The following is a 15934-nucleotide window of genomic DNA, read 5'->3' as shown; positions in this document are numbered from 1 at the left end:
GTGTGCTCAAACGTTCTGTATTTGCTAGATCTCGAAGAAACGTGAGCACATCTGTTGTTCTCCCGACAAGATCTGGACGGTCTTAGATTAGGCGAAAGAACAATATGTTGACAAGTTCATCAACTTCCCTCTTTGTTTGGGACATTTGGCTTCTCCTCGCTGTATTCAGGAAGTAGGAAAAATTGTTCGGCAATTACAGTAAGTAATCATCTTATTTTCTTGTTGTTTTCAGGATCTTGAAGAAAGTCAGTGACATTGATGAGCCCTCCCACCAATGAAGGGTATGATCTTACCACTAGATTAAAATATGTTACCACCTTTTTTGTGATGTCACTACTGTCGGACACCATAAGTGATTCCGAATAGGGTCTTGGTGTGGGATGAGTCTGGATACTGTATTTTCTTCCAATTTACGTGTCCTCAATCAAAGTTTGGCATGTTATTTTCTCGTCAGTTTTAATGTTTCGCAATCCAAAGTTAAAGTTCAACAGGCAATGTTGTGGCTTGCACGTGCACTTTTCCTCTTCACCCTGCAACTAGGATGCACTGAGTGTCCTTCATTTATGTCCTTATCCCCTTTTTTGCTCAGATGAAGTGTCTAATTTTAAGCTACAATTTGCAAAATGTTCTTTATCTTTTGTCTGGCTGGTCATGCATCCTTTTTCTTTGTCATGGATCTCGTCTGCACGTGCTGTGGTTCTTCCCCGTCGCTCGTAGTCTCCTCGCTCTGGGGTGCAGGCAGGGGGCCTTCTCCGATGTAGGGTTTGATATCGCCCAGAAAAATCCAAGCTCTCCTGCTTTGTAGTGTTGCTGCGGAGGGAGTGAAGTCCTCCCCTGTAAAGGGACTGTTAAATCTTGGTTCGTCCCACCTTTTCCTCGTATAGTTCCTTACAAGGACGGTATCTCCAGGGAAAACGGATGGTACACAAAGTCCTTGAGCTGTGTCTGTAGTAGTATCTCCTTCTGTGTTCCGTGCTGCCCTGCACCCCTTTCGTCGTCATTGCAGCTGGTCTGAAATTATGTAAGACAAGATGTCATGCAATTCAGGTAATTTTGCATTTCAGACCCTAAGATTTCTCCTGTTGACTGGGCATCACATCTAGGGGTGTCAAGGGAGTTCTCATTCTTCTCGTGTGGTGTAAGATGATGGTCGGTACCCGGTTGGTTCCTGAGTGCATACAGTGCCAAAGGAAGGCAGTGCAACCATCCCTTTCTTAGAGTAAGTTTCACATTGGCTATCCTTTTCTTTAATAAACCATTGAGCTTCTCACATTTCCCGTTACCTTGCGGATGATACGCCAATGAGAACCTGTGCTTTATGCCAAGCAGCAAGCTAATCTGCTCGAAAAATCTCGTTCACAAAGTGAGCCCCATTATCTGATCTCATGAGTTCACATACCCCCCACCTGGGGAACACTTCTCTCACTAGACATTTGGCCGCACAGGTAGTCTGGGTGTGTACATGGACCTGCCTCTATCCACCTACAGAATGGACACACCACAACAATTAAGTATCTGTACCCGTTACATACTTGAATCATGTCGACGCAATCGACATGCAAGTGCTGAAAAGGCCCATTTGGCCTGGGGATGACTCCTCTCATTACTTTTAATGTGTGCCCAGCTGTGAATTGTTGGCAGATTATACCGTTCACTATAAAAAATATGACGTGCTTGGTTAAGTTCGGTATGAACCAGTCTTCTGTGACCCTTGCCTCTAGATTCTCTTTTGTCATGTGTGCCGGATAATGTAGCTGCTCCAGTGCTAATTTTAACAGGGCTATAGGCATCACTGGTTTACCGGTGCTGTCTTGTCGCCACAAGCCGTCAGAGGGATTTAAAGAACACCCTCGCCGTTTCCATAGATTTTTCTCTTTTCTCTTCCTGTGGTGCTTCCCCTTGGAGCTCCATCAACTGTATTTGCCCTAGACTGTTGTAGCTTTCAGGTGTAGTTTGTGCAACCATCATTCTCTCATTGGTATGGGTGACTTCCACTTCCATGATCGTCTCACTTTTGGATGCCATACATTTGGCTTCTGTGTCTGCTGCTTGGTTTCCGCATGAGATAAAATCTGTCCCTTTCGTGTGGGTGGCGCATTTCACGACCGCTATGACCACTGGGAGCTGTAGTGCCTTGATCATCCTGTCCAATAAGGCTGCGTGCTGCACTGGTATGCCGTCTGCTCGGAGGTAGCCCCTCCTTTTCCAGCACACTAAGCCTGAGTGCACTGTTGACGTCACCTAGGCGGAGTCACTGTACACCGTTACTTCCTGGTCTGCATGATTCTCAATGGCGAGTATCAACGCCAATAATTCTGCAGCCTGTGCTGAATAGTGAGATGGTATTCGTGCACTAAGGAGTATTCAAAATTCTCCATTTTCCATGTGCTTTATTACAGTGACGCCTGTATATCTTTTCCCGTCGCTTTGATCGATTCTCGTAGAACCGTCAATAAAGACACTTTCCCCTTCTGTCAAAGCATTTTTTTTACCCTGGGAATTTCATCATAGAATTCTTCGTAGTTCGCACAGTCATGTATTGGTTCTCCTTCAGTGACTGGCTCTGCTATAAACATAGCTGGGTTCACTATCTTGCATCAGACTGTTTTAATCGATGGATTCGATATGATCACTTCATAAGCAGAAGCTCTCAGAGATGTTAGTATACCCTTAGGTTTCTGTAGGATAGCAAATAGTGAGTGCTCGACGTACAATGTCATTGAGCATCCCATTACAATGGTTGTAGCCTTCTCTATGGCGAACGCTGCAGCAGCTAAACTTTGTTCGCACAGAAAATGTCCTCTCATTACTCGGTCCAGATTTCCACTATGGTGTGCCAGGGGCTTGTATCCCAATGTGGTTCTCTGTGTGAGCACTGCCGTCATAACGCTACCATTCGTGTGTGAAAACAGGTAAAATTCCTCTGCATAATTGGGAATCTCTAGAACTGGTGCTGTGCAAATAGCTTTTTTGAGTTCAGCAAATCTTTCCTCCATGGTCTCAGACCATTCAATTTTTTCTTATGTCACTTGTGCTTTCTTTAGGCCCTGAAGTAAAGGCTTATTGTAAGAGCTATAGTCAAAGACTCATGCCCTGACATAGTTGCACAGGCCTAAAAAGCTCTGCATCTGTTTTATCGTGTGTGGCTTAGCAGTGTTCAGTACGGCTTCAGCCCTTTCTGGGGCCACTCTCTTTCCCTCATGTGAGATCAGCTGGCCTATGTACATCACTTCTTGTTGACAATATTGTAGCTTTTCCTTGTCAACCTTATATCCTTTCTCAGGCAGTATAGTCAATAGCTGAACAGAATCGTGCCTGCATTGCTCCTCTGTCGTGCTGCAGATTAAGATGTCATAAATGTATTGCAGGACAAAGCTTTCCAATGCAATATTGCTTAGGTTCATTTGCAGGACTCTGTTAAAGATGGAAGGAGACTCGCAGTACCCCTGGGGTAGCCTCGTGCTTTTTAGATGCATTTGTCTGAACGTGAATGACGTCAGATCTTGTGAGTCACGGTGCAACGGGATAGAGAAAAATGCCTTTTTCAAGTCGATCACCGTGAAATATTTTGCCTCAACAGGTATATTACATAGAATTGTAGCCGGGTTAGGGACTAAAGGGAACTCGGCCTCAACAATATCATTTATCGGTCTTAGATTTTGTACTAACCTCCAAGACCCCCCTTTACTTTTTTTCACAGGGTAAATTGACGTATTGCATGACGACTCTGACGTCATTAAGATGCCCTGTTCCATCATAGCCAAAATTGTCTTAAACATCCCTTCATCTGCCTCTCTGGACATGGGATAGTGTCGTGCTTTGGGTAAAATTGCTCCTGGTTTCATTTTAATGCTCACTTCTCCAACCCCTTGCAATAGACCTAAGTCATAGGGGCCTGTGGTCCACACTGAGACAGGCACCTGGCCATGTCATCATCAAAATACTCAGGATGGTTTCGGGCCAACATCATTCTCTGAGGCACTTCTTTTTTGATCATTCTCACCCAAAAGGTGAGACTTACCTCCACTATGGTCTCTTCCATATGTGCTTACTCTTCAAACAGATCATCATCAGTGACGTCAGTCAATCGGTATCCTCCTTCAATGGCGATTACTACACACCATTGTTGGCCTTCATCGTCATAACCATCTATCAAGGCCATTTTCCCTCGTACTGCAGCTGTGTATATCATCAAGGGAAATACTTGTCCCTTCTCCTCGTGCATAGGTATTCTTGGTCTAAATAGAAACTCATCTGGGGTTCTCATGACTCTGTCTGCAAGGCCTGGCAGCCCTGCCATTAACACACGCATTCCATACGCGAATATTTCTGGCTCTAATGGTATAGCCCTCATGGCTGTGAGTCCTGTGTATGCTGTAATGATCTTGCATACTTTTGAATAGTGCATTCCTGGAGTTGAACATACTATGCCCTCCTCCGTGACGTGAACGAGATTGTCATATTTAACTTTGTCATTAAATCTCGACCTAAAATGTTTACTGGGGTCTGTCGTGAATATAATAGAGGGACGTTCATTTCACGTTCTCCTATAGAGACTGGAAGTGAGTTTGTGAAGGGAACACAACTTGTAGCTCCTGTGAAACTGAGTATTTATGGCATTGCCAGACAAGGAAAACTTGCCTTCACCTATGCACGAACATGTTGCGCCCGTGTCACCTAAGAAGCAATATTCTTTATCCCCTATAAGGACATCTACCCTAGGTTCCCGGTGAGGGTCTGGTGTCACTGATAGGATAGAACATATCAGGGTTCCCAGTGAGCTGTCCTAATCCATATATAGCTTGGGCACACAGTGTGCTGATGGTTTTCCGCCATTACCAGTGTTATGTCTCATTCCAGGGTTCATGGTCTGCCCTGAGCTCGTTGTTAGTGACAATTGCAGCGGTGACTGTTGGGACTGCCCTTGTGGAAAGCTCACTCCATTTTGGGGCTGTGGGTTTTGCTGAGCTCCTGGCGTTTGCTGTTGAACCGTGTAATTCTGTGCAACTCCCTGCTATAAAACTGCAGATGGATTCACCATGCCTGCTCCCATACTGTGGCCATTTTGCATCATGCCCTGCCATCCCACATAACCAACATGTTGGCGGTGGTCGGATCATTTGCCCATTTGACATATCTTGATTGCCATTTTGCATGTTTTGGAAACCTCCTTGATTATTTTGAAAACCTCCCTGATTACTCTGCCATCCTCTTCCTCTAAATCCTCTTCCCCTTGGGTAAAACCCTGCATTGCCCTGATTATTCTGCTGTGGATTATTGACCTGCTGCATGCTCGATTTAGCTGAGCTAGTTATCATGGCTCCCTCAAGAGCATATTTTGACAATTTCTTCTGCACCAATTTGGTTTCCTCACCCTTCCGTGTAGCTTCCTTTTTGCGATTCCTCTCTTGCAGTAGCCTGCAATAGTGTGCAATGGTCAGCTATATTTCTGCCCAAGGCTTATCCTCGATTCACACCAATTTCTTGAGCTGTTTCTGTACTGGCTCTGGCAGCCCCTGGCACAATATATGGTAGAACCCAGGTATAGATATCGTCCAAGATTCATGAGTCTCGAGTATCCACACGTCTTGAAAATTCTATATGTAAATTAACGGATCCTCAGACTCCTTCATTTTACGTCTCATTATAGCTCCCATATCAGAAGTGTCTGGGCATTTGTAGTGCCTTCCATACTGCGGCTCTGCGATTGTTAAATGGAGCTCCATCATTTGAGGTATTAATTGTGGTCACACCAGGGTAACCTGCTCGTGCTCTCTCACCAAGTATGGCGATTAGGAGACCCTTGATATCCCCTATAGCTAACGTGTTTCCTCCTGTCATTTTTTCTAACTCGTGTATCAATGTTCCAGCTCCCGAGGTCCGCATTGGAAGCTTGTTTTTCAAATGTTCTCGATCCATGTGTGGCCATGGAAAATATTGTGGTCTTGCACCCCCTTTCTCGAGTAACGGAAATTGGGATGAATAGCTCTCTCTCTCCTCTCTCGTTGTTCTCCTGTCTATTGCAGGGGTGATATTCCCGCATTGCCGCCTGCCTGGCAATGACGTAAGCCTGTCCACATAGGGCGGAGGTGACACCCCCATCTGACTGCAAGATACTTCTTTGTGTCGGTCTGACTGTGTGGCTGAGAGTGATCCTCTCGTGCAGACTCGCTAGTGTCTGACCACCTTATCCTTGTTTTTCACTCCTTCTCTCTTCCTCTTTTTCCTCGCCCTCCTCCCTTTCTGAGTCGGCATTTGTCTGTACCCAACTCGAGCCACTTCTTGTGTCTTCTCTGTTCCTACTTATTTCTAGTCTATCCAGGGATATTTCTCTATTCCCACTACTTCGGGAAACATCCTCAGTGTCGTACAGCTGAGTGCTCTCCAGGCGCTTATCTTCCCCCTCTCCTTGGGGTATTTGTTCTAGCCCCATTTCATCATTTATTCTATCGATCGTTTCTCCATTGCTTCTGGTATTGAAGTCATCTTCAATATTTGCCCTAGATGTGCCTGGTACTGAATCGTACGCAGGGAAGAATTCTTCTATATCTGGATCAGGATTTCTAACCTCTCTCTCCAGATATTCAAGATCGCGTGTTCTCTGTCTTCGCTTATGTTCTGCATCATCATCGAATTCTCTGCACTTCCTCGTCTCTTCTCGACTCTATCTTCTTCCTTTTTCTTTTCGTTTCTACGTTCATCTGCCCTTTGAATTTCCTCATCCCTTTGTCTCTTTATTCTTTTCTCTCGGATTCTTTGCTCTTCCTCTGACCTACACTGCTCCTGTCTGTCTTGATCATTTGCTGCTCTCTGTTTGCGATCGAGCTGTCTTTCTTGCTTTTTGCGATATAACTGTTCTCGTCTCTGTATCTTTTTTTCTTATTCTTTCCTCTTACTTCTTTCTCTTACCTCTGTACATTGTCTAGTCTCTCCTTTTTTTCACATCATCAATGCCTTTATCGAGTTTCAATAAAATATGCCCTCCTATCCATTCGTCTTTTGCGAATGCTATCGCATCAGTTCTATCTACGCTTCCTTTCCATCTTTTACCTTCTCTCTCTTTATCGAGAGATGCACTTGTCTGTTTCTAGTCACTTCTCTCTTCATCGCGTCTCTCCTTGTCTCTTGGGACTATGGAGATGATATCCTTATCCTTTTCTTTCCCTTGATTTTCGTCACTACTTTGCGTAGGTGACTCCTATGCCGGGTTGCTATACTCTGTAGCTGCTTTAAGTTCTCTCAGCGGGTATTTTCCCTCGTCTTTAATTTCGTAAACCCTCATTTTGGATGGGGTGGGCGGCGTGGTAGGCCTCTCGCCCCCCCCCCCCCTGTACATACATTAAGTATCCAATCTATTGGTGGCTTCTCTCCCTTGTTCATACATTTTCCAAATCTCTAGAGCCGCCAGGACTTTGTCTAGCTTTTTGCCCGTGTATGTGGCGTGCAAATATGTCATCCTGTGTTGCAAAGCAGTTTTAGATAAGGACCCGCCCTGTGGCCATGGTATAAACATTTTGTGGGCGGTCCCCTTAACCCACTCTGTACTGTATTTTTTCAGCTTAGGTGCATGTTTCGGCAACTGTTTGCATAGGTGTGCCAATGGAGTTATGTCTTCCATGCTTAAATCTGTTCCCTTTTTCCTTATATAACACTTGTCAATTCTTCACGTGACTTAAACAGTTTCCACAATATGAGCGAGCACCAATCACTGTAAGCTCCAATCCGATTTTCTCACAAAATTTTATATCTTCTATTTTACGCAAAAAATATCAATTCATATACTATAATATCTCAGTTATTCAATCGCGTAAAATTTAAGTCAGTTCTTCTAAAGAAAACTTTCAACTGATGACGTCACAACAGACAACATGTAAGACAGACATTTAACAGACTAGACGAATACCAGCTGGTCACATGTATCTCTGCCTATAAAAATTACCCTGACATGGAGTTTAATCGCTGTGGTAGTCTGTTTGTTCCCCTTTTATTTGGGGCTCTGGATACATGTTTCTTCTAGCCGCTATATTAGCATAGGAATAAGGCGAATCCTCTCTCTTATTGGGTACCCCTCACCCCCAGTAACCTCTCTCTTCTCGGGTGTCCTCCCCGGTATCTTTCTTCTAGTTACTTCTGAGTTACTCTTGAGTCATTATTCCCTTCCCCTTAGATATATTCATTCTTCTCTACTTCTAACTATATTTTGTTTTCCCGCCTCCCTCTGTTACCTTTTCCTTTTACTTATTCTAAAGCATGCACTTTTGATAAAACAGTCTTTTTCATTCACCGTTTGCATGGTTCCTCTCTGGACCCTCGGGATCACTGTCTTCGTTATCACCTTCTTCGGCTTTTCTCCTGCTTAGATGCCCGTAGCAAAGGGATGGGGTTAGGTGGGTAGCACGGGTTCCTTCAGACCCTGGTCTGCAGATTTATTTCTTACACTAACACGATCTACGGGGAGCTTCACGGTTTACTCAGCCGAATGGCAAAGGACTTGTGATATTGCCGAAGACCTAGAGTTACTTTATATCGACGGTCAATGGGTGTTTTATTATAATCGATAACCATCAATCTCTGCTACCAAGTGTACTCCGAGACCCCCGGCCGGCCCATAGAGCCGAGGCTTGCTCAGAAGTACTTTAAGACGAGATAGCTGCACCCTTGAGATGGATGGGGGTGCAGATTCATTACTCAAACACCAATCAATAAGGACAACTCAATGGTATGGCAAAGGGAGTCAGTTTAATGACAAGTACAGAAAACGGGGAGTCATGGATATCAACAGAGATGCCATCGTCCTTCTCACTTCAAACTCCAACGAACATACAAATTCTAACATTTATACTCAAAACTTGTCATCGCTAACGTATAACACTCAAAAGTTAATATGCATTTCTATTGGTTAGGAAAAGGTAACTTTACTATAGGTACCATATCTGTATATGGTAATGGAGTGAGGGGATTGGGTAAACACTGTCAGGTGGGCATCTAAGCCCTTCCTTCAAAAATGACTACTGTAGACATCACTAAATGTACAACATCTCATTGGTTCTACTAACTATAGGACCCTACATTATTTGGTCCATTGTGATTGGGTTGGCACCAACCCCATGCATACTTTTCCACTTTGCTTAGCAGCACGAAGAATGGTCAGTCAGGTGCGAGGTGCCCCTTAGTAACCCGGCCTTCCTCCAATTATGGTTATAATCAATCATCACTTTAGTAGCCATGTGTCAATTAGTCACTGTGGTTGGTCTCGAAACTGCATCTTCTGTCTGGAAAAGTTCTGACATCTCTGCCTGGTCCGGTACCAAGCGTAGGTGTGAACTCCTGCTTCTCCTTGCTCGGCTGGTCATGTGATTCAGACACCGTGAACTTGCTTCTTTTCTCTCAATTTGTGTATTTGATTTTTGTTTCTCCCGCCACCTGCCTTCGCCTTCTTATCTCGTCCTTTCAGAGGCAGGATATTCTGTTCTTAGTTTCAATTAGATGTAGCTACTGTTTGTAACTTCCATTAGTATGACCTTGGCTTTCCGGGCACAAGTTGCCTCTGCCGTGTTTCGATTCAGCCTTCTCTACTCGTTTTGCTAAATATGAATCCTTCTTATTTGGCCTTTAGTAACCTGGGTTGATTCTGCTTTTTGTGCAAAGTAGAAGTATACTTATAATATTGTGCTTCGTTTGAGGTAGATTATGTATAATGGTGCTTGCCGCGCTATTCTGCTACTAAGCACTGCACTCTTTTCTTAGCTTTCTTGCGGTTCCAAGCATATTTACAGGTGTTAACTGGTTGAATATCTTCATCATGTTTACAGCTTAATCTTCTTGTATTTTGACATTGTTCTTTTAATTTAAGCTCATGATATCCTTATTCATGGCGTTTTGTCTCTTCGTGTCATTCTCTGGTCATCATTTCTTCTATTTGTGAGTCTGTCCGGGCCCTTGTGACGTCACCATTTGTCTTCCATTAAGGCCTTTTTGGTTTCTTCAGGCAATCTTCATTTCGTTTCATTTGTTGGTAAGGTTTTCTCAATGGATACCTTACTGTCCATGGTTTTCTTGGTATTGGTACTTCCATAGGTGCTGTTCTTCTGATAGGCAGTGGGCGGCTCTCTGCTGGTTTATTTGCTCATCATATGTCACATATTACCGTGTGAACGTTCCTGGAACTTCAAAATGGATGATTGGAGTGCAGGCTTTATTTGGGACCTCCTCTACAACTGGACTCAGTTCCATTAGCTCCTGTTGAATGTGGTCAATATCACACTCCCGCTGTCTCCTTTTTTTGTTCCAATTCTTCATCTAATTCTCTTCGCTTTCTCATTTCCCATCTAACTCTTTACTCTTCTTGTCTTTTATCCTCTCTTCTTACCCCTGCTCTTCATTCTTCCTCTTCCTTTCATCTCTGTATTCTTTTATGCATTAATTTCTCCTCTTCCTCCTTTTTTCTTCTCCTTTCTTGTCTATCTCGTTCTTTGATTGCTCTCTGCCTGTTGTCATACTTTCTTTGCTCCTCTGCCCTTTCTTCCTTATTATTTTGCTCCTCTTCCTGATACATCTGTTGTCGCCGCTGTCTGCTCTTTGTTTTGTGTTCATCCTCTTTAAATCTTTTTTCTCGTTCCCTGTCTTTTCTATCCTGTTCGTCTTGATCTTCCCTTTGCCTGACTTCCTCAATACATTTCCCATCTAGCATGAGTAATATCTGTCCTCCCATCCATTTGTTCTGTTTCAGCGCTACCCAGTCAACTTTATCATTATCTCCTTTCCATCTCTTAATCTCTCGTTCTAGGTTTGTTGCTGCATTCAATCACTCATTTTTCTCCTCCTTGCTCTGCAAGAGCTTAAAGATCTCTTCCTTTCTCTTGGTCTCTTCTGGACTATTGTCACTGCTATAGGAAGGCGGTTCGTATATCGGATTACTATATCCCATTGCCGCTTATAGTTCCTTTAACGGATACAATCCTACATCGTCTGTACTACCGCGGTTTACTTCCGGTGAGGTACAGGGAGAGCAGAAGTCTTGACACCTTCCTCCCTGCACTGCTAAGCATCCATTCCTCTGGTGGCGGATCCTCTCTCTCTCTTCCTGGTACATTTCCCAAAGCTCTAAAATAGCTAACCTCGTCTCCAATAACTTTCATGTGTATGCAGCATGGAAAGATGTGGTAATGTGCTGCAATACCTCTTTCAGCAGCGATCCCCCTTGTGGCCATGCCATGAAAATGTTATCTGCTGTGCCCTTTACCCACTCTGCACTGTACTGTTTGACCTTGGGCATATGTTTTGGCAATATCTTACATAAATGCATCAGAGAAGTAATATCTCCCATTGTGACAAGTCTCAATTGACTGTTAATATTTATCAGTGTTTACACATATACTTTTATGAAAAATAACAAATATGAGCGTGCTCCAACAATCGCTGCTCAAAACCTCTATTTTTCAATAATCTCAGCCTAGCTCTGGGTCGGCGCCGGCAATTGCCCTAGATAGGTTGTGGCTTCTTATCCTAACTTCAACTTTTACACAACTTATTTGTGTCACTCCTCGACACATTTCTCAATACAAAATACACAAACAGACAAACTAGTTGACTCTTTTACATTAAACCATGGCATTCATCGTCATCATCTTGCCCCTAATAATACCCTGATTTACAGAGTTTACTTTATCTCCTAATACGGACCTGTTCTGTACACAGCCTATTTTACTCCGAGTAGAGTGCGAGATAACCTCTTCTAGAATTAACTAGAGTTAGGAATCCAGGGCCTTCTCTCTCTCTCTCTACATAAAAAAATCTCTGTTACTTTTGTAATTTCCCCATTACTTTTCTAAATGATTCTGTTACTTTTCTAAACTACCCGTTACTTTTCTAAATCCCATCCCCTCAGTGTGCCATTCCATTCAGTTTACTCACCATTCGCTCATTCAGCTCGAGGCCTTAGTATTGACTCCCTCCTCCAATCGACCATTTTCACCTTCCGTCCACAATACGCCTGTGGAAACCAGGAAGGATTTCGTTAAAGAGGAACATGTCCCACCGTCTCGATTTTTCTTGCAAGAATTCTATATCGGCCGCTCTCCACAGGAAACCTTGCAATCTTCCATCTAGATGGTGGAGGCTGTCCGATCGTCAGAAAAACTGGAGTCTTACAGGTTGATGGGTCTTTTTACCTAACCATGCGACATGCTAGCACATGAACCCTTTGTGGTCCTTTTAAATGAGGCAGCACATCATTCGATGGAGGGGGATGCAGAATAACTCTTGCACCAAATCATAAGACCGACTCAGGAAGTTGGCAAAGTATTCTGTTTTAATCACAATTGTCTAAAACAGTGAGTACAACAGACATCAACGGACGTCGCACAGCATAATCTCAAAGCATTTCATAAAAAAACATACTTATATAGCATACATTTGTCATTTGTGACATCATACTACATGGCAAACTAAGAAAACCTACTTGGGATTGTGATTGGATTAAGGGGAACATCTAGGTATATTTTCAATAAGGGATTGGATCGTGATTGGGTTTCTACAGTCAGGTGGACAACTTATGCTGTCCCCTAGTGCAAGTCATCTTCAACATTTGGTAGATACATGGTACATCATTGGCTCAAACTATAGGGCTCTTCATTATACGGCCCTCTATAATTGGTTGGCGCGCTTGTACCATTCTGGAATATTCAACTCGCTAGCAGCACGCACGCTGGTACCCCAGGTGTCAGTGGGTGGCCTTGACCATGTCTCCCCACCCAATTGACCCAATATCTATCATCACTCATGCCTCCTGCCATTTGAATTGTCTTTGAACTTGGCCTTTCAAAGTACTACTGCTCCTGTGACTAGAAGGGAGTGCAAGCACGTTCTTCAAGTCTTGGTGCTGCTTGCCCAGTTTCTATTTCCATCTAACCCATGTGACAGGAGACCGTGCTCTGTCTTTTTATTTTCGTATTTAATCGGATTCAATGAATAAAACTTGGCACTCATGGTGTCTTTTCTTCGCAGCTTAACAGGGGCTCGCCTTGCTTCTCACGTCCTCTGTATCTTAGAAGATAGAAAACCAGTTCTTGGCTGCCCCAACCCTTGACACCAAGCCAGGCAGCCTTTTCGATCCTTCCTTGATTTTCAGCTGTTTTCTCTGCTGCACCACACTTTCAGCCTTTCTCTTCATGGGTCCTGGCTTACTAAATTTGCAACATCGAATATTCAGATTCTATATAATGGTGACACTGTCTTCAGTCTATTCACTACGTATAGCCAGCCTTTACGATTACTTACTCTACTTGCATTGCTGCATCTGTACAGGTATAAAATGGCTTGCATTTTCTGCAGTGCTCTTCGCACGTGCAATCTTAATACGGTGTACTGAAGTCTTCTCCATTCTTTATTTTGTCATCAGATTCTTTGCGGACCATACATTCTTTCCTTCGGTTACTCTTCGCAGTGTCACCTTTACTTTGTGTGATGTCACCAATCTCCTTTTTCACTCTTTACACTTCTTCAGGGATCTCCCTCAAGAGGCCATCATCTTTTGTGGGTACATCATCAAGGGCTTTCTCAATGGATACATGGGGGCTCATTCCAAGGTTGGAGGTAAGGGATAAACGATGCTGGTAAAGGATTACAGGCATCGCTTACCACTCCAGGCTATTCCGGACAGCCAAACCGCTATTAGCGGCACCGTAAATAATGGTGCCTCTAATAGCGGCATGGGCGCGGGCATGCAGGCCTTCATACTGGCAATAGCAGCATGCCGTAAACTGAAGGACATCACAAGTGAAGCAGACATGGAAATACCGGCATCATGAAGGTGCTAAAAGTGGATTCGGGCATGCTGTAAATACCGGCATCTCTGACCAACCGTAAAATGACAACTGCCACAGGTGCACACCATCAGCATAGGTAGAGGCAATGGAGTCTGGGCCTGAACAAAAGGAGCACACGTACACACCACATCCCTTTCCACACCAAGATCAATCCAATAGTAGCATCAACACTTCAGCTGGAGGACATGCATGCATTGCAACAACACCAACACCAACCACCACAGGGGAGACACAGCAGGGGAAGGAGGGTGAGACAGACCCAGCATGCCCCACCAGTGCAGCCAGTGTAACCATGCATGCAGCCCCTAATCCCAAACATCAGAGCCAGTCCCTACAACCCAGAGCACAACCACACCCTGGACCAGGACACCATCAACACCATCGTGGACATGATACACGATTGTCAGCCTCATAGAAATATGCACCACCATCCCCTCTCTACTGAAGGTAGTGTCAGTGCACCACTACCTTTACACAGCCACATACCAGCACACAGTGGGGCACATGCATGGCATATCACCACCCTTATTCACTCACATCCGGAAGCAAGTGCTGGATGCCCTCCTCAAGCACACACCGGAATAGATATCCCTACCACGGACTCCCCAGGAGATTCTTGAAACAAAAGGTGGCCTCCATGCCATGGAGGTGGTTTACCGCAATCGCAAGCAATACCACTCCAAACAGGTGCAGATGGAAGGTGACGCAAGCAAGATCATCACATTGTTGTGCCCGATATCCCTGATCAACCACATGAATGCTGCATGTCACCAAAAATCAGCGCAGAATGTCTAACATTGCAGTGCCTACTGCCAACGCTCCCATCAGGAAATCCTACAGAACACAACACATTACTAAAATGACACAAACACAGCTGTATGCGTACACAATGCATGTGCTACAAGACGGCAGAGCACACCGTGTATCACCTTGAAGATGCAACCCACACCATTATACCATGGCACGGGAGACATTGAGGGCCTAAAAATAGCATGCATACAACTAGGGACATGTGCATGTGACCAACGATAATCTGCCGGCATGTGTGACTAGTACAGCTGTCCATCAATCGACTGACATATAGCTTGTTATGCCTCCCATGCAGGTGACAGTGGCTATCCCTTGATGCTGTGGCTCATCACCCATGTCTGAAACACACAGAACAGGCATGAGGACTACAATCGATCCCACACCCGTACCCGTGTGGTCATTGAGCAGACCTTTGGCCTGTTGAAGACATGGTTTCACTGCCTTAGCCCGTCAGCTGGGCCACTCCTCTACAGGCATGAGAAGGTGGCCAAGATCATCATGGCATGTGTCATGCTGCACAACATGTGTATCCGACGGATACATTGAACTGCAACCACCTGGTGATGATGAAGGGGACGAAGAAGAAGTGGCTGCACATCATTGCAGTGCCGATGCACAGGAGGGACGTGCTGTGCGTCAGTCATTGATTGCACAATATTACTGACACGCTTGGCTGCAGATGGTGACATGATATTTTAACAGAGTCCACTGGGTGTGTGGGTACATGCACACTATGCACTGTATATGAATAAATGACACATGCACAATGATGAATGTCCACTCGGGTCTTGCTTTTGACACAACGGGTGTATTAAATTTAACAATGAAAATGTGCAATAACCCTCCACCACCCTCACCCCCTTCCGCCTCCCCCCACGTCTCCCCCACACACTGCTCCTGTTGACGAAGAGTATGTTCCTTACTCTGAGCCGCAAATCGTCCCAGCGCTTCCGGCAGTCTTTTGTGGTGCGTGAGGTGTTTCCAACTGCACTCACTTTCTGCGCCACAAGTGCCCAGATCTCTTTTTCTTTATGATGGCCTCCCTCTTCATGCTGTTGGTGAATACAATCTCAGCATGGTCCTGCAGTGTCCCATCTAGCATCTCCAACTCATCCTCTTTGAAGTGCTCCTTGCGCTGGCGGGCAGCTCCCTTCTTAAGGGCCTTGGGCATTGTGGTGAGTTGGATGAAGGTTTTCAAACAAACAGCAGAGTCCCACAGGTCCTGTGTGCTGAGGGCAATGGATTGTGTTTTTAAAGATGGCCGCCGTGCTCCTTCCCGTTCCTGTGTGATGACGCTA

The 15934-nt window shown here is 44.7% G+C and overlaps 1 long non-coding RNA gene across 1 annotated transcript; it reads left to right on the top strand.

Moving 5' to 3' along the window:
* The first annotated feature begins 231 nt into the window (after positions 1-231).
* LOC138554284 (uncharacterized) lies at positions 232-15406 on the top strand. Its single transcript, XR_011297614.1, has 2 exons — positions 232-281; positions 14932-15406. It is a non-coding gene; the product is annotated as an uncharacterized lncRNA (long non-coding RNA).
* Positions 15407-15934: the final 528 nt, after the last annotated feature.

This window comes from Ambystoma mexicanum, chromosome 1p (genome assembly GCF_040938575.1).
Source record: "Ambystoma mexicanum isolate Mex_15411 chromosome 1p, UKY_AmexF1_1, whole genome shotgun sequence".
Classification (NCBI taxonomy): Eukaryota; Metazoa; Chordata; class Amphibia; order Caudata; family Ambystomatidae; genus Ambystoma; species Ambystoma mexicanum.
Note: the sequence above shows the minus strand (reverse complement) of the source record. Positions and strands in the feature narration are given on the sequence as shown.